Below are 24,804 nucleotides of genomic sequence, written 5' to 3'. Positions count from 1 at the left end.
AAATAAACAATATTTAAAATATTTTCTTGTTATGGACATGATCTTTTCTGTTTTTGAACTAAAGTGGTATTAGAAGGATTACTGACACTGTTGGGCATCTCCATCGATTTCATAAACCTTGGTTTATAATTTCTGAGGCAGCTATTCAACCTTCTCAGTTTGGGCTGATTTGGGAGGACCCTTCTCAACACACCAGGTTCCCAGGGATCCCGTGAGTGCACAGAGCTGCCTAAATCACAGCACTCATGTTTTCCACTCCATTCACCAATCATGCAAAGGCTTGTGTTGAAATGTGGCTAAAACTTATTTTTTAATCTCCCGTTTTTCTTACAAGGTATTTGCATTTTTATAATTTTTAGGCAAATAGCTTCAAAATCCACTAAAACACTTTGGAAGATTTTTAAACAGGTTAGAAAATCCTGTTTGCAAGTTTTTTCAATGTATGAGATACGAAGTTTTTAAAAATAAATGACATGCATATGTTATTTTTGGTAACAAAATCACATAAGGAGGGAAAAGTCCCGTGCACCATTTTTCAGTCTCTCTGTAGAGTAAGTATTTTTGAAAAGCAGTTTCCTTAACACCTAGTGTTCCACGTCACCCTTCCCTTGAAAAGACAGCTTGAGCATGTTTATTATTTTTGGAAACACTGCTGGTTGCATGTTGATGACTAGCTCTTGTCCACCCACAGAGGACAGTTCAGCCAAAGAAGTGCCTGCCTTTTGTAAAAGAAAACCACCCACCTCGAAATCACTTGTCTGAGTACATCAGCTACACAGGGAGTTGCTAGCAGAGTGGTGTGAAGATTCTTCTCTGTAAGGAAATCTACACACTCTGGTGCATATAAACTGTGCAATATGCAGACAGGGTCTCACACCTGCCTCTCCACTGGGCAATTCCTTCTCTTCCCTCTGGATAGCCCATGGATTTTTGGCACTACAGTGCTTAGCCAAGCAGAGTTAATCTTTACACTGAGTATTAGAAAACATTATTTATTATATGCAGGTGAAATAAAAGTAGAGATCGCTCTGTGTATCCTTCCCATACCCTACTAGATTGTCATGCACTCCCTTGGGGTTCCACATCCCGTCTTGGAGACCGCTGATCCAGGCTAAGTGCTGGTAGGAGCGAGCTTCCAGCTCCACTGCCTGAGCCCCTGCTTGTACTGGTATCCTAACTCCACAGCACACTGAGTCAGGGCAGGTGTCTTAGTCTGTCTGGCTGCTCGAACACAATACCGTAGACTAGGTGATTTATACACAACAGAAATTTATTTCCCACAGTTCTAGAGGCTGGGATGTGTAAGATTAAGACACCTACAGATTTGGTGTCTGCTGTGGGCCCTCTTTCTGGTTCATAGAGACATATTCTCACGGTGTCTTCACATGGTGTTGGGGGAGTGAGGGATCTCTCTGGGGTCTCTTTTATTAGGGCACTAATCCCAATCACAGGGACTCCACCCTCTGACCTAATCACCTCCCAAAGGCCCCACCTCCAAATACCATTATGCTGGGCATTAGGCTTCAACATATAAATGTTGGGAGATGAAGCCATTCAGCCCATAGCAGCTGATGTGACCACCACTGTCACAGTAGCAAAGAATGTGCCGTCCAGGTTCTCCCAATGGATTAGTCAGGGTTCTCTAGAGGGACAGAACTAATAGGATACATGTACAGATGAAGGGGAGTTTATGAGGAGAATTGGCTCACAGGATCACAAGGTGAAGTCCCACAATAGGCCATCTGCAAAGCTGAGGAGTAAGGAAGCCAGTCCAAGTCCCCAAAACCTCAAAAGTAGGGAAGCCGACAGTGCAGCCTTCAGTCTGTGGCTAAAGGCCCGAGAGTCCCTGGCAAATCACTGCTGTAAGTCCAAGAGTCCAAAAGCTGAAGAAATCTGATGTTCAAGGGCAGGAAACATCTAGCATGGGAGAAAGGTGAAGGCCAGAAGACTCAGCCAGTCAAGTCCTTCCACATTCCTCTGTCTGCTTTATTTTATTCCGCACTGGCAGCTGATTAGATGGTGCCCAACAAGAGTAAGGCTGGGTCTGCCTCTGCCAGTCCACTGACTCAAATGTTCATCTCCTTTGGAAACACCTCACAGACATACCCAGGAACAACACTTTGCATCCTTCAGTCCAATCAAGTTGACACTCAATATTAACCATAACACCCATATTGTCTGCTAAGGGTGCCCAGTTATGGATCCCCGGGTCCTATGCGGGTATTTCAGATGTGCATTTCTGATCCTTGTATCTTTATAAGGTAAATGCATGATTCCCATTTTACAGACGATGAGACTGAGCCTGGCAGGCTTCAGGTCTTCAGGCTAGAGAAGGGCAGAGGCAGAAGGCACAGCACAGGCTGCCTCTACTTACCATGCCTTTCTGCTATCCCCACACCACTGTCTTGCCGCCTCTTCCCTGCCTTGCACACTTCCATTTGGTAGGGGAGAGGTTATCCGGCCAAGATAGAATTCTCTCACTCTTTACTTCAGTGAACCATTGCCCTGGACTTGCCAGAGCTACCCCCCAGATGTCCTCAACCCAGGGCTGGGAAGTAGACTTGGGGATTGCAGGGCAATGTCCTCATCAGGGCTTCAGGCCAACATTGACTCTCAGCAGGATTCTGGCCCATCCTTACCCTCCTAGGCACAGGCTGCTCCTCTCATGGACCTGGCCTCGGGTTGAATAAACTCACAGTTCATCAACCAGGCTCAGGTGGTCAATGCACCTTTATGAACTTGAGAAGCCCCTTCTATCTCATCGTGGATGCTGAACCCTCAACCTGTAGAAAACTTGTAAGGAGTGCACTTGGCCAACTAAGTCTTCCTGTTTTTAAGCTCTGAGAGATTCTTTAAAAGCATAAACAAATGGAAGTTGTTTTGGAGTAAATATTCCCCAAGAGCATTTAGCGTGAAACATGAGTAAGCAACATATGGGCTACATTTCCTTCAAAATACACACATTTTAGAGGAAAGGGGCTTAGAAAAGTACATCCCGAACTTTTGTTGAGTGGAAAAATATCTGGAAAAATGACTGGATCTCATTCTTGTCTTTTTTTAAAGCATTTAATTATATCATCTAAATGCAATTTCTGAGACTCGCATTCATGGGGAGCCCATTGTTTAAAAAACATTCTCTACCTCTGTCCTTCTTCCCCAACAGGATTTATTTGTGTTACTGGCAAAACTTGGTGTCAATCCCTAGAATCCAGTCCTGTTAAGCTGAGGTTGGGGGAGGAGAGGGCCACCTTCTGATTTTCACAGTAAAGAAAGGGATGCCCGGAGGAGGGAGTCTGGCCTCAGTGCCCGGCTTACCTACCACGACCATAGTTTCTGCTGCATATTAGCTAGTGCCAAAGAAAGGGAGCACTTAAAAATACCAGACCTTGCGCTTTGCAGATGCTGCCGCCGAGGAAAGTCCTGTACTACTAGCCATGGTCAACCCTACCGTGTTCTTCGACATTGCCGTCGACGGCGAGCCCTTGGGCCGCGTCTCCTTCGAGCTGTTTGCAGACAAGGTTTCAAAGACAGCAGACAATTTTTGTGCTCTGAGCACTGGAGAGAAAGGATTTGGTTATAAGGGTACCTGCTTTCACAGAATTATTCCAGGGTTTATGTGTCAGGGTGGTGACTTCACACACCATAATGGCACTGGTGGCAAGTCCATCTATGGGGAGAAATTTGAAGATGAGAACTTCATCCTAAAGCATACAGGTCCTGGCATCTTGTCCATGGCAAATGCTGGACCCAACACAAATGGTTCCCAGTTTTTCATCTGCACTGCCAAGACTGAGTGGTTGGATGGCAAGCATGTGGTCTTTGGCAAAGTGAAAGAAGGCATGAATATTGTGGAGGCCATGGAGCGCTTTGGGTCCAGGAATGGCAAGACCAGCAAGAAGATCACCATTGCTGACTGTGGACAACTCGAATAAGTTTGACTTGTGTTTTATCTTAACCACCAGACCATTCCTTCTGTAGCTCAGGAGAGCACCCCTCCACCCCATTTGCTTGCAGTATCCTAGAATCTTTGTGCTCTCGCTGCAGTTCCCTTTGGGTTTCATGTTTTCCTTGTTCTCTCCCATGCCAAGCTGGATTGCAGAGTTAAGTTTATGATTATGAAATAAAAACTAAGTAACAGCAACAACAAAAAAATACCAGACCTTAAGGATCTGCATCAGATCAGTTTCTTGTTTCCACCGGCAAAATAAACTGACTTGAGGCGGTTAGAATGAAGAAGGGAAATTATCGAAAAGATGTTGGGGCTTCTGGAGGAATTCAAGGAAGAGTTGGACTGGACAGGTCTGGGGACTTCTCTTCTCTGCAGCCATCATCAACAGGACTTGGCCCTCAACTCCCAATGCTGTGATCCCATTCCAGATCCCAGGGGCAGGACTTTGTGTTCTAGGGTTCGGCGGGGGGACCCATCCCCAGCCCCAGGAAGTGACTTGCGTTCTGCCTCGTCAACCTTGAACAATTAAGCGTGTTCACCAAATATACCTTCCCACACTCTGCGGCTGTTTAGCAGCCCCAATTTTACTGATACACTTCTAAAGTACAGCCTCCTTCCTTCCTCCCTTCATTCTTTATTTGAAGAAATATGTATCTTTTTCAATTAACAGCTAATCAACAATAGCTAATAATTTAGTATTTACTATGTGGTTTACTATGTGAGGTATACAGTAATTATTAGCTGTTGGACTTTCCATGTATTATTTAATCTGCACAAAACCCCAGGAGTTACTGTTTTTCTACTATCTGATGACCACCATTTTACAAGGAAACTGAGGACAAAGGCATCTGTCCAGGAGTGAGGACTCTTCTCTGGCTTCCCAGTGGTCTCCGACGTGTGAGCTTCTTGAGTCTGGGGTCACAGCATAGCCTGCTTTGTACCCCACACCCCAGCACAGAGCCCTGGGCAGTGAGGGGCTGCAGATTTTTGCTGTATGACATTGACTCTCTTGGCCTGCTCCTGGGAACCTCTGGCCTGGGAGGAGAAAAGACACAGTTTGGTAAGCACTAAGCAGATTAAAACAAAACAAAACAAAACAAAAATGTTTGTGGTGCCCTAGCAGCTCCTGAATCAGGATGAATGACCTTCCTCATTAAGTCCAAGCCACCCTTGGCTGCCGTGCCCTTATTTGTGATTGCTCAGCCTGGACCTAGAAAGCAATCTGCTATCTACTGGGACTGGGCCATTATCTTATCAGAGATGGGAGGCCTGCTGGTTCAGAGATTATGCAATCAGGAAATCAGTCTCGAAGGAGAACTCTGAGGTTTCTTAGCCCATTCGGGTGCCATTGGGCAAGCTGCTCATTTCAACATCTTGAGAGACCAGAGACCAGAATACACTGAGTTACTCACAGGTTGGCACGGAGATTGCGGGGGAAGGATCTTTGCTGTGAAATGGAATTAGTTCTGGTATCTCTTTGGGGCTCAGAATATCCTGGAGGTTTAGTCTGTTGGGAGAGGAGACACAAGGGACACCCTCATGCCCAAACAGGCATTCCGCTTTTCTGTTTCAATTCAAAATGACTGGCCTTCCATTCATTTGTGGTTGGATAGGGAATGGCAATGTTACCTAGTCAACCTATTCCTTCCTCTTTGGCCTCCCTTGGCCCCCCTCCCTCCTTGTATTCCTCCATGTTCTAAAAAGGGACTCTCAGTTGGCCTAAGTAAGCTTATGAAATATATGATTTGGTTGGAAGGCATCTTGGCTTTAGGCATGACAGACAACCTGTTTTATTTTGTGAGCTGTCTCTCAAGCTCTACCCTGCAGGACAGCGGGGAAAATGCATTGCTGCCATCACATCCTGGAAGCCCAGTCCCAGGCAGCGCTGTCTGTGGTCTCTTTAGATTGACACAGCGCTTTGGATGGCTCAGCCCTTCTCAGAAGCCCTTCCAGACCTCTCCGGGATGGTGAGGCTGTAAGAGTTGCGCTGGTCTTCTCAGGCTGTGAAACAAAGTCCAGCTGGCCCCTGGCAGCCATGGGCTCCAAGACCATGGGTTCCATATCCATGGATTCAACCAACTGCAGATCAAAAATAGATATATTTTTAAAAAGGTAGGTTGCATCTGTACTGAACGTGTACAGATTTTTTCTTGTCATTCTTGCCTAAATTATACAATATAACTATTTAATAGCATTTACAATGTATTAGGTATGGTAAGTAACCTAGAGATGATTTAAAGTATATGGCAGGATGTGTGTAGGTTATACGCAAATACTGTACTACACCATTTTATACAAGGGACTTCAGCATCAATGGATTTTGGTATCCACAGGAGGTGCTGGAAGCAATCCTTTCTGGGTACCAAATGATAACTGTACCAGAGACCAGGTGGCTTAAACAGAAATTTATTTCTCACAGGTCTGGAAGCTGAAGTCCGAGATTAGGGTGTTGGCAAGGTTGGTTTATCTTGAGGCCTCTCTCCTTGGCTTGCAGAGGGCTGTCTTCTCCCTGTGCCTTCACATATATGTGTCTGTGTCCTAATCTCCTCTTACAGAGACACAAGACCCATTGAATGAGGGCCTCACCCTTCTGACCTCTTTCAAGGCCCCATCTCCGCATACAGTCACATTGGGAGTAGGTGCTTCAACACACGAATCCAGGGGGCACAATTCAGTCCATAACTGGATTCATTTGGCATTGTGGCTCTGGCCTCAGGCTTGCCTTGGTGTTTGCTGGCTGCTGTCCTCTGGGCCCTTTTGGTCAGGTGCCTCTCCTGGCCACGGGCAGGTGTGGTATTCATTGTTGCAGCCTGGGCTGGAGGATGTGTGCTATGCTATTCCAAGGGGTCCAAGAAAGGAGCAAAGCCAATGCCCTTCTGCTCTTGGTGTCCCCTCAGCCTGGACTTTGGCCTGGAGGGAGAGGCTATGGGCAGGAAGCTCCTCTCCTGCTTCCTACCTCAGCCTTGTCTTCCCACAGTGGCCAGACAGGATGGGTAACACCCCTCCCTCTTGGTGACCCCTGGGAGCCTTCTAGGTGACACATTTTTCTTCTTCTGTGTGGTATCCATTCTTTTCTTTCTTCCCTTTCCCTGGGTCTATGAAGATGGATGGAAAGAGAGGTGGTGAGAGAAACATGTTTACATATAATGAATAATGTCAAAAGTGAGTTTAAACATTGTGACATAACCATACAAAGATGTTGCTATGGTGTGAATATGGCTTGTCCCCACCAAAAGTCATGCTGGGGCTTGGTTCCCAATGTGACAGTGTTGGGAGGTAGGGCTTTTCATAAGTGATTAGCTTGTTAAGAGGAGTTACGGCCTTTCTCACAGGAGCGAGTGCTGCTCTCTGGACTGGAATTCTGTGGGGTCTCCTTGGCACATGCACACACCTGCCTCCTTTTTCACATCTCTGCCATGTTCTGATATAGCTCTAGGCCTACCAGATGCAGCCACCCAATCTTTGACTTCCCAGCCTCCAGAACCATGAGCCAAAATACACCTCTTCTCTTTATAAATTACCCAGTATGAGGCCTTCTGTTATAGCAACTTGAAACAGACTAAGACGGATGTGCTCCACTTTCTTCCTGTAAAGGAGAGCCATGGTGAGGGCCCTCACAGAGCCTGGACAAACCCAGAAACCACAAAGGGTGGAGGGGAGGAGCTTCTTCTTCTCCCCATACTTGCTCAGAGCAGCATCTGCTTCTGTCCCCTCTCACCAGCCTATATATTCACAAGCTTCTCAGGGCCTCCCAGGCCATGGTCCATCTGGTGAGTCTTACCTCTCTCCTGCCCCTTGTGGGCCCAGGCTCCCATTTTTGCAGTCTGGGTCCCCAGGGGATAGGGTGTCTGGTGACTGACTCACACTTTGAGCTTGGCCACAGAAGCCAGAGGTCCTTGCTGGTTGAGGACCAGCTATCCACCCTGTGCTCAGTCCCTTGTGGCCAAGTAGGGACAGGGCCATGGGCACCATGGTCAGCCCATGAGTGAGACAGATACTGGCAAAGGCAGTTGCTATCATTTCTGTATGTTATACAGTGAGATATGATAAAACCAAGAACTTTCCCAAGTGCTTGAACTAAATGAAGACTGCACGGTTTGAGTTCAGAATCAAGAGGAACTTTGGAGAGTACCAAGGAAAGCCCAACCTCCTTGTTTCACAGCCAGGCAGGTTGAGGGTCACGCAGGGCATGTGATTGCCAAAGGTGACCTGGCTGGGAGACTGGGCTAGGCTCAGAGTCCTAGCCGTGGAAAGCCAGGTGTCAGGTGTCAGGCTGTATTTTGTATGATGGTCAAGGCCCAACTGGGGCAAGACCTGCCTGTGTGCACAACCCTGCTCGGCCATGGGGATATATTTGTATTCCCTCATTTCCTCAACTGTAAAATGGGAATATTCACAGGGTCGCCTCCTTGTCTTGGTGTAAACATTTTTAAAACAGGTGCTGCACACAGTACCTGATTCATAAAGGCAGCGAGATTTGCCTGTGTTAAAGGTTGGAATAGATCATCTCAGAAAACATAACAATGTGATTTCCAGAAGAGAAGAAAGAGGCACTGAAGGTCCGGGGGCTGTCAGATGAAGCCCGCCATCTCCATGGTGAGCTGCCCACCCACTCATTTGATAAGTCCTAAATGGGCACGTGCCTTGTTAACCTTCCGGGCAAACGGCTAGACGCTCAGACCCAGCACATGCGACATCCACACAGTCCGACTGAGAGAAGGCATTGTGGAGGCTCTGAGTGAGTCCTGGGGGCTTACAGGGGAGTGAGAGTGTGCAGCAGGGACATCTGGAAGTGCATTTGATGTGGGCCCAGGAAGCTTTTCACCCTTGTGCAGCATGGAAATTCTCCAAGCAGAGGGGCCAGCCTAATAGTCCCACATGCTCAGTACTCACTTGAGAAATACGTTTTAAAGACCACCAAGTGCCAGGCAGAGTCCTAAAGTGGAGGGATAGTGAGCCCTTCTGCAGTTCATACTAATAACCGAATCAGCTTTCATGGCTAAAAAAGACACTCATTGTTTACCCCTTAGAAATTCTGGAAGTGGGTAGTCCAGGTCAGGCCGATTCCATCCTAGGGGGCTGCCATCCCCAGCCTGTAGGGTCTGTCTTCAGGCTTGCAACTCGGGGTTGCAATCCAACTGCTCCCCCACTCTGGCATTGTTTCCAGTGATGGGAGTGAGACAACTCTCTGGAAGAAAAAAGCCTTTCCAGGAAGACCCCGCCCCACCCCCACAGAATTCCCCTTCCCATCTCCTGGCCGCCCCTAGGTGCAAAGTATGCAGAGGAGACACAGCAGGCTGTCTGGCCTCTGTGGATGCAGGTGGAGTTAGAAATGGTGGCTGCACTGTCAACCCAGAGGGTCAGCCACATAGGAAAGGCCACATTCCACCAAGTTCAGTTTGGTCAGTGGTGAGCCTGACCCAGAACAGCAACTGCAGAACCTGAATGCTGGGGTTGGTGTCAATGTAACTGACAGTTCTGGTCATCAGGAGTGGAAGTGCCTGTGGCCTCCAGAGAGGGCCAGGCATCTGTGTGGCTCTGCTCATGCCGGTGAACCATTTCCTGAGCTCCAGAAGAGCACGGAGCATTTGGGGATTTCATAACAAAGGAGCACTTGCCTTCATGAACCGTCAGACATCAGAGTGAACTCACTTCTTTGTGGCCTTGTTCTAATGAAGGAAGATCAGAGTGCTCTGCATCACAGAAGCAATTGACAAAACCCTTCTACATGAAACCAAGGTGATGACATCATCCAAATTCATGAGTAGTGCTGTCTTCCTGCTTCTTGCTACATGATAGCCTAGCTGAGATCAAAGCGTTCTTCAAAATAGATTTTAAAATTTAGAGAAAGTGTCCTTTTTCTTCAAGCTGAAGGAGCAGCAGGACAACTTTTACATTCTTTGCATTTCTCCAATGTGTATCATCTGTGCTGTTCCAGAGGCAACGAGGGTCAATGTGCTTTCGGAAATATAGTCAGCTCCCTATATTCCTAGGTTCCTCATGCACGGATCCAACCACCCAAGAAAGAAAGATAGTCCACAAAACAAGCAAAACATAATATAAACTTAGAAACACATGATAATGACTATTTCTATAGCATTTATTAGGTGTTAGAAGTAATCTAGAGATGGAAAAGAAGTGGAAAAACTGTGAGTTCTGAAAGTATGAGAGGGGAAAAGTCTGCCTCTGAACACATGTCCCCACTGGGGAATCTGAAAATCCATATCATAGGAGAAGGATTTAACCTTACCTAGAGCTGAAATGGATTTAAGGAGTTAAGCAAAATATAAAAATAGAAGAAGCTGTGGGAAGATCCCTGTAGGCACCCCTCGTCCCCAGCTTGAGCCCGGGGAAGTCACCCCTGGCTTCATCTTACAGGGGTCCTTGAGGACGGGAGCCAGTGAAATTGGGGAGGGACCACAGGGTGAAGGAAGCATCTAGCTGAACTTTGTAACAATTTTGATTAAACACAAATTTTCCTAAGCAGAATCTGAGGGTGGGAGCCAAACAGGAAGTGCAGATATGAGTACAGAAGCCATAGCTGACAGTGCAGGCAGGTAGGGAGGGGTGAGACCTGAGAGCCTTGCTTGCTTTCTCAGTGGGGAGGCTTGTAGCTTGGGGCAAGATCTCAGCTTTGCTGGCTGGTTGCCTGGATACAAACTTGGTGCTGTTGGTGGGGCAGGGCGGGAGTGAGACCGGCCTTGCTGGCTGCATGGGAGCTGGGTGTGGCCCATTACCGCCAGCTTTCCCCCCCACTTTCCTGGTGACCTGTATGATGCAGCAGAGGCAGCCATAATTTCCCTGGGAACATAACTACGCTGGCCTGAGAACTGCCCCTCATCGCCTACAGTGGCTGCAGCAAGCCCTGCTCAAGTAGAATCTGAGCTGAGACCTGTCTAGCCCTGCCCCGACCTGATGACTTTTCTCTACTGGCCCAGCCGAAGACGAAAGACATAAACTGTTGGGAGCTCTGTGGCCCCACCCATTGCCTAAGAAATCCGAGTACTTATAAAATACTGGCCAATTTAGGGCAAGCTTATATCCTCCCTATACTACCATAGTTGATGCTCTCTTGAAAGCACCACCTCCTGGCTGGATGCCAACTAACTCAGGCCTTTACAGCAACTTATAGCAGAACAACTGTGCTCCAAAGAAGGAGAAAACAACAGCTAATTCCACTGCCTATAACACCCTGGCTAAACAGAGCTCTTGAGTCTGTTCACATGAGAACTTCACTGCTAGCATAACCAGCATTCAAGAAAGCCAGGACACTAAAGAAAACCATAGCCAAGGACTCTCACAGAGCACACTTCACTCCCTTACCACCTCCACTGAAACAGGTGCTGGTGTCCACAGCTGGGAGACCTGAAGATGGATCCCATCACAGGACTCTTTTCAGACATTTCCCCAGCACCAGCCTGGGGCCCTAGAGCCCTTGAGAGGCTACACCCAAAAGGGCAACAGCAATCACTGGAGTCTGGCTCTCAGGAAGCCCTGTGCTTAAGGAAAGGGGAAGAGTACCATATCAAGGGATCACCCCATGGGACAAAAGAATCTGAACTGCAGCCCTTGGGTTCCAGATCTTCCCACTGAAACAGTCTACCCAAATGAGAAGGAACCAGAAAAGTAATTCTGGTAATATACAAAACAGGGTTCTACAACACTCCCAAAACTACCTCTCTAGTAATGGATGCAAACCAAGAATAAATCTCTAAATTGCCAAATAAAAAATTCAGAAGATTGATTATTAAGCTACTCAAGGAGATACCAGAGAAAGAAGAAAACCAACTTAAAGAAAAATTTAAAAATACAGTATATAGATGAAAAAGTCTCCAGATAAATAGATACCATAAAGAAAAGAGACCCACAACTTCTGGAAATGAAAGACGTACTTAGTGAAATGCCAAATACACTAGAAAAATTCAACAGTAGAATCAAATGAGTAGAAGAAAGAACTTCAGAACCCAAAGAGATGGCTTTTGAATTAACCCAATCCGACAAAGAAAAAAGAATTTTAAAAAATGAACAGAGCCTCCAAGAAATTTGGGATTATGTTAAACAACCAAACATAAGAATAACTGGTGTTCCTGAGGAAGAAGAGAAATCTCAAAGTTTGGAAAACTTATTTGAGGGAAAAATCAAGAAAAATGTCCCTAGTCTTGCTAGAGATCTAGACATCCAAATACAAGAAGCTACAAGAACACCCAGGGAATTTTATCACAAAAAGATCATTACCTAGGCACATAGTCATCAAGTTATCGAAAGTCAAGATGAAGGAAAGAATCTTAAGAGTTGTGAGGCAAAAGCATCAGATCAGCTATAAAAGAAAACCTATCAGATTAACAGCAGATTTCTCAGCAGAAACCCTACAAGCCAGAAAAGATTGGTATCCTATCTTTAGCCTCCTTAATGAAAATGATTATCAGCCAAGAATTCTGTATCCAGCAAACTAAGCTTCATCAGTGAAGGAGAGAGAAAGTCTTTTTCAGACAAACACTGAGAGAATTTACCACTACCAAGCTAGCATCATAAGCACTTCTAAATGGAGTTCTAAATCTTGAAAAAAAAAACCTCAAATACACCAAAATAGAACCTCTTTAAAGCGTAAATCTCACAGAGCCTATTAAACAATAACACAATGAAAAAAAAACCCCAAGGTATTCATATGACAACTAATAGGATGAATAGAATAGTACCTTACATCTCAATGCTAATGTTGAATGTAAATGGCCTAAATGTTCTACTTAAAAGATACAGAATGGATAAAAATCCACCAACCAAATATCTGCAGTCTTTTAAGAGACTCACCTAACACATAAGGATTCACATAAACTTAAATGGGTGAAGAAAGGTATTCCATACAAATGGAAAGCAAAAGTGAGCAGGAGTAGCTACTCTTATATAGACTATATAGACAAAACATACTTTAAAGCAACAACAATGAAAAAAGACAAAGAGGGACATTATGTAGTGATAAAATGATTAGTCCAACAGGAAAATATCACAATCCTAAATATATATGCACCTAACACTGGAACTCTCAAATTTATAAAACATTTACTAGTAGACCTAAGAAATGAGATAGATGGCAACACAACAATGGAGGGGACCTCAATACTCCACTGACAGCACTAGACAGGTTGTCAAGACAGAAAGTCAACAAAGAAACAATGAATTTAAACTATACCCTAGAACAAATGGATTTAACAGATATTTGCAGATCATTCTACCCAACAACTGTAGAATATATGTTCTTTCCATCAGCACATGAGACATTCTCCAAGATCATATGCTAGGCCACAAAGCAAGTCACAATAAATTTAAGAAAATCAAAATTATATCAAGCACTCTCTCAGACCAAAGTGAAATAAAAATTCAAAGTTAACTCCAAAAGGAACACTCAAAACTATACAAATACATGTAAACTAAATAATCTGCTCCTGAGTGATCTTTGGGTCAACAATGAAATCAAGATGGAAATTTAAAAAAATTTTCAAACTGAATGATAATAGTAATACAGCAAAATTGGTGCTAAGAGGAGAGTTCATAGCATTAAATGTCTACATAAAAAATTCTGGAAGAACACAAATAGACAATCTAAGCTCACACCTCAACGAACTAGAGAAACAAGAACAAACCAAACCCAAACCCAGCAGAAGAAAATAAATAACAAAGATCACAGCAAAACTAAATAAAATTGAAACAAACAAAAGATAAAAGATAAGTGAAACAAAAAGCTGGTTCTTTGAAAAGATAAAATTGATACACCATTAGCCAGATTAACCAAGAAAAGAGAGAAAATACAAATAAGCTCAATTAGAAACAAAATGGGAGCCATTACAACTGATACCACAGAAATACAAAAGATAATTCAAGGCTATTATGAACACCTCTATGCACACAAACTAGAAAATCTAGAGGAGATGGATAAGTTCTTGGAAATATACAACCCACCTAGATTAAAACAGTAAGAAATAGAAATTCTGAACAGATCAATAACAAGTAGCGAGACTGAAACAGTAATAAAAACATTGCCAACAAAAAAAAGCCCACGACCAGATGAATTCATAGCTGAATTCTTTCAGACATTCCAAGAAGAATTGGTATCAATCCTACTGAAACTATTCCAAAAGATAGAGAAAGAGGGAATGCTTCCTAAATTATTATATGAAGCCATTATTACCCTAATGCCAAAACCAGGAAAGAACACAATAAAAAAAGAAAACTACAGACCAATCTCCCTGATTAACATGATGCAAAAATCCTCAACAAACTACTAGTGAAACAAATCCAACAGTATATTAAAAAGATGTATATTAAGTATATTAAAAACAGTATATTAAGGGATGCAGGATTGGCTTCATATACACAAGTCAATAAATGTAATACACCACATAAACACAATTAAAAACAAAAACCACATGATCATCTCGATAGATGCAGAAAAAGCATTTCACAAAATTCAGCATTGCTTTATGATTAAAGCCCTTAGCAAAATCGGCATAGAAAGGACATACCTTAAAGTTATAAAAGACATCTGTGACAAACCCACAGCCAACATTACACTGAATGGGGAAAAGTTGAAAGCATTCCCCCAAGAACTGGAATAAGACAAGGATGCCCGCTTTTACCACTTCTATTCAACATAGTTCTGAAAGTCCTAGCCAGAGTAATCAGACAAGAGAAAGAAAGAAAGGGCATTCAAATGAGTAAAGAGGAAGTCAAACTGTCAATCTATAAATTCAATGCAATTCCCATCACTGTTTGCTGATGACATGTTCATTTATCTAGAAAACCCTAAAGACTCATCCAAGAAGCTCCTAGATCTGATAAATAAATTCAGTAAAGTTTCAGGATACAAAATCAAAGTACACGAATTAGTAGCACTGCTATACACCAACAGTGACCACGCTGAGAATCAAATCAAGAACACAACCCATTTTACAACGCAGCAAAAAATAAAATACTTAGGAAAATATCTAATCAAAGAGGTAAATTATCTCTACAAGGGAACTACAAAACGCCACTGAAAGAAATCATTGACAACGCAAACAAATGGAAACACATCCCATGCTCATGGATGGGTAGAATCAACATTGTGAAAATGACTGTACTGCCAAAAGCAACATATAAATTCAATGCAATTCCCATCAAAATACTATCATAATTCTTCACAGAACTAGAAAAAAAATCCTAAAATTCATATGGAACCAAAAAAGAGCCACATAACCCAAGTAAGACTAAGCAAAAAGAACAAATCTGGAGGTATCACATTATTTGACTTCAGACTATAGAAGGCTATAGTTATCAAAGCAGCATGGTACTGGTATAAAAACAGGCATGTAGACCAATAGAACAGAATAGAGAACCCAGAAATAAAGCCCAGTACTTACAGCCAACTGACCTTTGACAAAGCAAACAAAAACATAAAGTGGGGAAAGGACACCCTATTCAACAAATGTTTGTGGGATAATTAGCAAACCATATGCAGAAGAATGAAACTGGATTCTTATCTCTCATCTTACACAAAAATCAAATTAAGATGAATCAGAAACTTAAAACTAAGTCCTGAAACCATGAAAATTCTAGAAGATAACATTAGAAAACTTCGTCTAGACGTTAGCTTAGGCAAGACCAAGAACCCAAAAGCAAATGCAACAAAAACAAAGACAAATAGATGGAACTTAATTAAACTAAAACACTTCTACACAGCAAAGTAAATAATCAGCAGAGTAAACAGACAATCCACAGAGTGGGAGAAAATATTCCCAAACTACGCATCCAACAAAGGACTAATATCTGAATCTACAAAGAACTTAAAAAAAATCAGCAAGAAGAAAACAAATAATCCCACCAAAAAGTGGGCTAAGAACAGAATAGACTATTCTCAAAGGAAGATATGCAAATGACAACAAACATGTGAAATAATGCTAAACATCACTTTTATCAGGGGAATGCAAATCAAAATTACAATGTGATACTACCTTACTCCTGCAAGAATGGCCATAATCAAAAAATCAAAAAATAATAGATATTGGCATGGATTTAGTGAAAAGGGAACACTTTTACACTGCTGGTGGGAATGTAAACCAGTACGACGGCTATGGAAAACAGTATGAAGAATCCTTAAATAACTAAGAGTAGAAATACCATTCGATCTAGTAATTCCACTACTGGGTATCTACCCTGAGGAAAATAAGTCATTATGTGTAAAAGACACTTGCACACGCATGTTTATAGCAGCACAATTTGCAATTGCAAAAATATGGAGCCAACCTGAATGCCCATCATCCAACAAGTGGATAAAGAAAATGCGGGATATATATATACACACACACACCATGGAATACTACTAAGCCATAAAAGGAACAAAATAATGGCATTAATATCAACCTGGATGGAGGTTGGAGTCCATTTTTCTAAGTGAAGTAACTCAGGAATGGAAAACCAAACATCCTCTGTTCTCACCCTTAAGTGGGAACTAAGCGATGACGACGCAAAGGCACAAGAATGACTCTGGGGACTTGAGGGGAAGGTTAGGAGGGGAGTGAGGGATAAAAGACACACAATATGTACAGTGTACACTGCTGAGGTGTTGGGTGCACCAAGATCTCAGAAATCATCACTAAAGAACTTATCTATGTAACCAAACACCACCTGTTCCCCCAAAAATATTAAAATAATTAAAAAAAAATTTTTAAAAACACAATAATTTAGTAAACCCCAAAGCTAACTAATTATAAAATCATTTTCACATACATTCCTTCATTTGGTTTTCTCAATAATATTCTGAGGTAGGTTTCAGATTAAGAAATTGAGAGTTAGAGAAGTTAAGTCATATGTTAAAAGTTCTTACAGTTGGTAAGTCCATGCACTGATCCCATTGCTCTTCCCAACTTCCCATAGGTGATCAATCATACTACTACAATTTCCTTCATTCCAATAGGTGAATGGACAAGGGTTATCTTTCAAAAATCAGAAAAGCAGGTGAAAAATTTTGTCTTGAATTGTTGTCCATCCTATGGCACACTGTAACAGTGAAACTTTGGTGTATGATTTAGGTGATGATGCATTTGAACATGGGAGGGAGGGTAAGGACTAGGTCCTTGATCGTACTTCTCACATGCTTATGCATAGATGGATCCCCTGGGCACTCATTAAAGTGCAAACTTGGATTCCATATTTTGAGGGGGGACCTGGGCTTCTGCATTTCTGTAGCTCCCTGCTGATGCTGATGCTGCGGGTTTGTGGACCACACTTTGAGCAAGGGAGTAGCTATATTTGTAGAGACATGATCATGTGCTATCTGTTTGCCTCCTCTGAACTTACTGAGTTCATTTTTGATTAAACAATAGGAGCTGAAAGGCAAGAACAGTGTATCTAGGGTAAAGGAATACATGAACAGTTATGCGAAAAAAAGAAGTAACCTAGAGATGATTTAAAGTGTATGGGAAGATGTGCATAAGTTATGTGTAAATATGATGTCAATTTATATCAGGGCCCTGAGCTTCCAAGAATTTCGGTATCCATGGGGGTCATGGAATTAATTACTCCCAACCCCTGCACCAAGGGCCGACCGTATTTGAAATTTTCTCTAGTAAAAAGATCCTGTCATTCCCTCCCATCGTGTCAGGGTGCTGGCTGTATAAGGGGACACAATTTAAAATATACCAGCATCCCCCTCCAACCAAACCTTTGGGGCAGTGTGTTGTGAGGACAGCACAGGAGGAGGCTGGGTTCTGAGACCCCTGTCCTAGACCCAGGTGGACGTCTCTTTTCATGTCACGAAGACAGGGTCTTTCATGGAGTCATATATGCTCTTTAAACCTGTTTTAAAATAGAAAATAATGATCTTGACCTTTTCTTCTTGCAGGCTGTGGCCTCACTCCAGAGGGGTCCAGGGCTCAGGTGGCCCCAGTACCTGTGGTTGGGGTTTGTCCTCAAATTTCTGTTCTTTGTTATCTCTTCCTCCTCTGTTGGTTTCGCCCTCAGACCAGCTCCCCTTCAACCACCAGCCATAAATGGGACACAGTGTTTCCTTTTTCATAGCCCCTAGGAGAGAGGCTTTGTCTTCCAGTCATGCAATAACAGGCTGTCCTTCCAGCTGGATTGGGCCAGTTTATGTCGTGGCTACTCACATCAATAGCATGGAGGAAAGCCAAGCACTGATTGGCCAAAGCCCAGATTCATGAGTCAATCAGAGGCAAGAGGAGGTGGGATTCTCAAGGAGGGCCTGGTCTTAGGAGAAGGAGGCCTGGAGCTGGGGCAGAGCTGTCTTCCCCAGACACAGGTGAGGGCAGAGCCTGGGCATACTAGAATTTTACATAGTATAGAAATATGGTATATTTTATATAGTTGAGTAATTACTATACTAGCAATTGGAGAATGATCTAGTAATTGTAAATAACTACTCTAGTAATGGAGATAACTGATCATCCTATAAATGACTGATCAGCCTGCAAACAGTCATGAAGCCCGAACTACTTTCAGGTGCAGTGCAGGATAGGAAGGTATGGGAGGGAGAAATTCAGAAGCCCTGCCCTCCAAGAGCTTGCAGTGTTGATGAGAACACGCAACACAGGCAAAATCAGTGAGTGGGGAGTGGGTAGTCCTGAGTGCTGGAGGGATCCACGCAGCCCAGGCCTCTCAGATGGACTCATGGGTGCATCCAACACATCGCAGGGACACTCAAGCTAAACTTAAAAAATGTTCATCAGTGCTGGGATAACTCATGTGTTTGTTTTTTTAAAGTCTTGCAGTTGAAATACTTGTGGCGTTCTTGACATGTAATGTGGTTTAAATTTGAAATGTGAAATTGGTTTTAGACTTGTGAGTTTAAGTTGATAAGTATATGGGAATGTTATGAAGTTTACAAATCAGCATTGCAATGCCTAAGAGAACATTGATTCTCTACAGTTCTGACTTTGGTTTATTAGATTTAAAGGGGCTGTTTAAGTACTGTGTTAGTGTTTCATTGCTGCTGTTACAAATTACCACTAACATAGTGGCTTAAAACAACAGAAATGCATGATCTTCCAATTCTGTGGTTCGGAAGTCTGGCCTAAGAATCACTGGGCTGAAGTTGAGGTGCTGGGAGGACTGTGTTCCTTCCTGGGGCTCCAGGAGATACTGCCTCCTTGCCTCCTCCAGTGTCCAGAGGCCGCTCCAGTCGGGCTGTCCAGTGGTCCCCTCCTGCCATCTGCAGCCCCACCTGGATAACAGTCATCTGCCTATGTTATGGTCAGTTGTTTAGCCGACTTAGTTCCCTCTGCCACGTACATTCCCCACATCCATATAAACTAACGTATTCACAGGTTCTGGGGATTAAGGTGTAGTCTTTTTTGGGGAGGTCACTATTCTGCCTATCACGAGTGCTCAGAACATTTTTCCTCTGGGGTTTATAAGATGCCTTCACGGAAAGTCATGTGAATTGGGGTTGATTTCCTAGTGTGGCCATGCTTGCATCTCCAGGATAGACCGTCCTTGATGGGCTATGGCTTCTTTAATGTATTTCTGGGTTGTATTTGCTACTATTTTACTTATGATGTTTCCACCAATAATTATAAAGAAGATAAGTTTATTGTTTTGTGTATGCTTTCTCGGAATAGGGTATCTTATTTGCTGAATAAAAATAAATATGAAGCTTTGTCTGTTTTACTGACTTAGAATACTTAAAATGGCATTGGAATTACCTGTTACTTGAACTGAAGGTTTTATCAGATTTCATAGCAATCATCTGGACTTTAGTGGGGAGGGTTCAGACCTTTAGTAACAGTCCCAGTTGTTTCACATAACTTCTGTTTAGATGTTTTACTTCCTCTGAGGTCAGGGGTGTATTTTTCTAGATAAAGAAAAATGAAAATACTGTATATATTTCCAGAATAACATCCATTTTATTTTATTTGCATTCAGTTAAACAAAATATTCTCTCAAAATTATTTTTCTCTATTCCTATTTTTTATTCTCATTTTTAATTTTGAATTTTATGATTGCCCTTTTATTCCCTATTATGAAAATAGTTTTATAGTATGTAAAAATATAAGCAACACAAAAAATAAGTAAAAATTACACTATATCACATCATTCTGAGATAAAATCATTAATAATTACTGTTCTTTTCTTCCTTCATAGTCCTTTAGTACATATATATGTGTGTGTATATATATATATATGTACACACATGTACTAATGTTAACCATCCATGAATTCCTGGACTATAATAATTTTGACATGGTCTTTTATGTTTTTATGTGTGTTGACTGAATTCAGTTTGCCAATATTTTGATTAGTGTTTTTTTGCATCTATGTTCATGAGTGATTGATCTCAAATTTGCTATAAGCTTTGATAACTATAGTTTTTATTTCAAACCTTTTTAATATTGTTTATTTTTCTATTATCTATAACTGTGCTGGCCAGTATAGTAAGTAGCCACTAGCCATAGGTGGCTATTAAACACTTGGATTGTAGCTATTAAGTATTGAGACATGCTGTGTGTGATATACACTGGATTTTGAAGACTTAACATACAATATAAGAATGTAAAACTTCTCAATAATTTACATGTTGAAATCATATATATAATATATGTATACATATATATGTATAATACATACATATATATCTTATATAAAGACTGAAAATTTCTAACTATAATTCAGAACATATATATACTCAATTAAAAAGAACTTTTCAAAGTTGGGCATTTAAAAACCTCCACTGGATCCAGGAAAGGAATGAAGGTATGAAGTGGGTGTATGGGAAGGACTTTGTGCTCTGAGGTCAGCTGGAAGCTTTTGGAGCCCATTTCTGTTCCCTCCATAAACTGAGTCATGTTACTACCATGGTTGTACTCTGGGTCTGATCACAGTTCTTAGGAACAAAAAGATCGTGGGTGGTGTCTCCACCCTCACAGAAAACCCTTACCATGCGCCCTATCTTGGGCTCTCAAAGCAGCCTGTGATGGACTGCAGGTCGCTAACTGGAATAAAAACAGGAGACATCAATGCAATACATAGCAAACAATTCAGCTCCCCGCCATCCCACCCCAAGCATTTGTTCCCCAGGGGCGTGTGCACTGCTTTGGTTCTGCAGGGCTCTCCTGGTGTGGAAGGAGTCAGGCTGGTAATTTTATGACTGTGTTAAACCAATTAATCATATTGCACTGAGAAGAACAAGCGTAAGGGTGAGGAAAGCAAACAGAGTTCCTACAGATTCTAGAATAAACAGATCATTTTATTAGACATTTTATGGATAGCCATTAATTTCTTGCTAGATAATCAAATAGTGAAGGGTTTTCTATTTATCCTGACAGCATGAATTTCAAGCCGATATCATCCTCTCAGTACAAATGTCATTATTCTAGTCCTCGTGGAATGTCCTAGGCCAGTAAGTAAATAAAGACACAAAAAGGAAAAATAAGATGAAAACCCAATTCCTAGGGTGGGTGCTGCTTTGATGTCTGAACTTCTTGTGAGATGTCAATGGCAATGATCATTATCTCCCATCAGCTTAACAATCTTTGCAGCAAAGCTTGCTATTTCCTCACTCTGTAATTAAAAGCACCAGGCATCAGTGTCTGGCTCTCACAGGCCACATGATGGAAGGGGAGAGAGAATCTTAAGCAACTTTCAGGGCAAGTAGCAGGGCAAAGAGAGAACCTGGACCCAGGCTGTGAGCTCAGAGCTGGGTCTCAAGCTGCGGATTTGTCTCTGGTCAGCTTTGTGATCTCTGATAGCCGTAGAGTAGGGATCATTTGTGAAACTATGTTGAGAATCGCTGAAACCCTCTGTCCAAGACTCCCAATATCAGAGAATGGGAAAGTTCCTGAAGTACCCACTCTAAGGCATGCTTTTGAACCAGGATCTTGAAGACCCTCAGGACACTCCAATGTTGTCTGGAAGGGATAACCAACCACCAACAACCCACCTGCTGACACCTGAGCTTCAATCACTTTGTAACTCTGAGCACAGGACTGGGTCCCGGGAAAGGCTGGAAGCTTTGAGTCTAGGCTGGAATCAGGGAGAGTCAGTGTTGGGTACTCAGATGTGAAGTCCTGGTGTGGGGGTGCATCAGAGACCCCCTTGCCTGCCCCAGGCTCTTGCCCCAGATCCTGCTCTGCCTCAGGGAGGGAACGCTCCCGTCCAAGCGCAGCCTCCATGAGGCCTGAGTGCACGTGTAGTGCTGGCACAGAGGGAGATGATGTGGAGGAAGGAGAGGGATCGTGGGCCGTATGCTCAGGCTCAAGCTCCCTCTCCTTTCTAGGCCTTTTCTTTTCTTTTCTTTTCTTTGAGATGGAGTCTCGCTCTGTCGCCCTGGCTGGAGTGCAGTGACATGCTCTCAGCTCACTGCAAGCTCCACCTCCTGGGTTCATGCCATTCTCCTGCCTCAGCCTCCCGAGTAGCTGGGACTACAGGCGACCACCACCACACCTGGCTAATTTTTTTGTATTTTTAGTAGAGACGGGGTTTCACCGTGCTAGCCGGGATGGTCTCCATCTCCTGACCTCGTGATCTGCCCGCCTTGGCCCCCCAAAGTGCTGGCATTGCAGGCATGAGTCACTGTGCCTGGGCCTTTCTAGGCCTTTTCTAAAGAGGAGGCTCTTGGACAGGCAAGGAGTGCACCGTGTGAAAGTAATGAGGGCAATTTTCTGAGAGCCAGTGCAAGGGCCAGGGCCAGAACAAGCTCAGTGAGTTGAATGACACAGAAAGGAGTGGAGGAGAGGAAGGAGGGGAGGAGGACAGGGGTCAGATCACATCTGCAGCTTTGGAGGCCATGGAGAAGAGTCTGATCCAATAAGAAGAATGCATTGGAGGGTTTTAGGTGGAAGGAACAGTATTATTTAACTTGTGCTCATAAAATAGTAGTATTTAACTTGTTCTCATAAAACAGTATTATTTAACTTGTGCTCATTCTGGATAATGGAGAGATAGAGGCATAGACTATAAGAGGGAAGATGGGAAGCAGAAAGACAGACCACTGAGAAGTGAATGAAGTAGCCCTGAGGATGGAGGAGAGGGCAGCAGCGGTCTAGGCAGGGGCAGTAGGGATAGATTTCCTTGTACTGATTCAGGTGTGTCCTCCTTCCTGGCTTGGCATTGTCTCTGTTGCCAAGAACTCCTGCTCCTTCAAAGCTCTGAGGTTGTGGCCTTGCATTCCCCTTCCCTCTCCCAGCTCGGCACTTTATTAATACTTGTAATTGTTTCTATTAATCAGACATTTGCAGCATTCAAACCTCACTCACATGCTGTCTTAGTCAGCTTGGGCTGCTGTAACAAATCGTCGTAGACTGACTGGTTTAAGCAACAGACATTTATTTCTCACAATTCTGGAACTTGGAAGTCTAAGATCAAGGTGCTGGCTCTTTCAGTGTCTGGTGAGGATCCACCTCCTCTCTCAGATAGCCTTCTTCTTGCTGTGTCCTCACCATGATGAAAGGACAGGAGAGCTCTCCAGGGTCTCTTTTAGCACAGCAGTAATCCCATTCTCAAGGGCTCTACCCTTGTGAACTAATTACTTTCCAAAGTCTACACTTCCTAATCCATCATATTGAGGGTCAGGATTTCAACATATGAATTTGGAGAGACACAAACATTCAGTCCATAACATTCCAGCCCTGCCCCACCCCCCCAACCAATTTATATTCTTGTATACAAAATATATTCATTCCATCCCAGCAGCCCCCAAAGTCTTCACTCATTCCAGCATCCACTCTGAAGTCTTGTCTAAATATCATCTAAATCAGATATGGGTGAGACACAAGGTATGGTTTATCTTGAGGCAAAATTTCTCTCCAGTTGTGAATCTGTCAAACTCAGCAAGTTATAGTGATGGAAAAAGTATAGGATAGACATTCCCACTTCAAAAGGAGAAAATTTAAAAAGAAGAAGAAAGGGTGACAGCCTCCAGAAAAATGTCCAAAACCTAGCAATGCAAATCTCATGAGATCTTAAGGCTAGAGAATGATCTCTCTAGCTTGGTACTTTGCCTTCTAGACCCCTACTAGCAGGGGTCAAGCTCACCTCCCTGCTTGAAACTGAAAAGGCAGCCCCAGTGATTCTCTGAATCTTCTTGAGGGTCATTCTTCCTTGTCTTGAAGAACAGAGCACTTTTAAATAGCTCTCCGGTCCTGTCCTGTAAAATTCAGAAAGCCAGGCAACCTTCCTTCACCCCTTCCTATATTCTTGCTCACATTCACTTTTCCTGCTGGGGTACCTAATTAACTCTGTGGTTCACAGCCATGCTAATCTCTTTACCAAAATGTCATTTGGCCACAAACTTAGTGGTCTCTTCCAAATATACTTTCTCATCTTTTTCCATATGAATAGCCTGAGCATTTTCCAAAACTTTAAGTTCTAATTCCTTTTTTGCTTATAATTCTGTCTTCAAGTTATTTCTTCCTTCTTGCGTTTGCTATAAGCTGTTAGGAGGAATCAAGCCACTCCTTCAACACTTTGTTCAGATATGTCCTCCCCTAAATATCCAGTTGCATTATTCACAAATTCTACATTGCACAAAACACTGTAACATGAACACAGTTTAGCCAAGTTCTTTGCCACTTTGTAACAAGAATGCCTTTCCTCTAGTTTCCAAAAACATGCTCCGCATTTCTGTCAGAGACTTCATCAGAATGGCCTTTATCACCCATATTTATATCAACATTCTGTTCAGAATCATTCAGGTGTTTTCTAAGGAGATTGAAGCTTTTCCTGCAGCTCTCTTCTTTTCTTTCTGAACTATTTCCAGAATCTCCTTTAAAACACCCTTCACTTCCTTAAACCTTGGCTTCCAGCACGTACCTCAAAGCTCTTCCAGCCTCTGCTACCCACTTCCAAAGCTATTTCTATATTTTCAGTGT

At 43.0% G+C, this 24,804-nt stretch overlaps 1 pseudogene across 1 annotated transcript; it reads left to right on the top strand.

Annotated features, from left to right (window-relative positions):
- Positions 1-3,394: 3,394 nt before the first annotated feature.
- On the top strand, positions 3,395-4,130 carry LOC112633161 (annotated as a pseudogene). The gene has a single exon (XR_003121497.1). The product of XR_003121497.1 is annotated as a peptidyl-prolyl cis-trans isomerase A pseudogene (transcript).
- The last annotated feature ends 20,674 nt before the right edge of the window (positions 4,131-24,804 follow it).

Source organism: Theropithecus gelada, chromosome 10 (assembly GCF_003255815.1).
Source record: "Theropithecus gelada isolate Dixy chromosome 10, Tgel_1.0, whole genome shotgun sequence".
NCBI classification, from domain to species: Eukaryota; Metazoa; Chordata; class Mammalia; order Primates; family Cercopithecidae; genus Theropithecus; species Theropithecus gelada.
The sequence above is the reverse complement of the archived record's forward strand: the minus strand, read 5'-3'. Positions and strand labels throughout refer to the sequence as shown.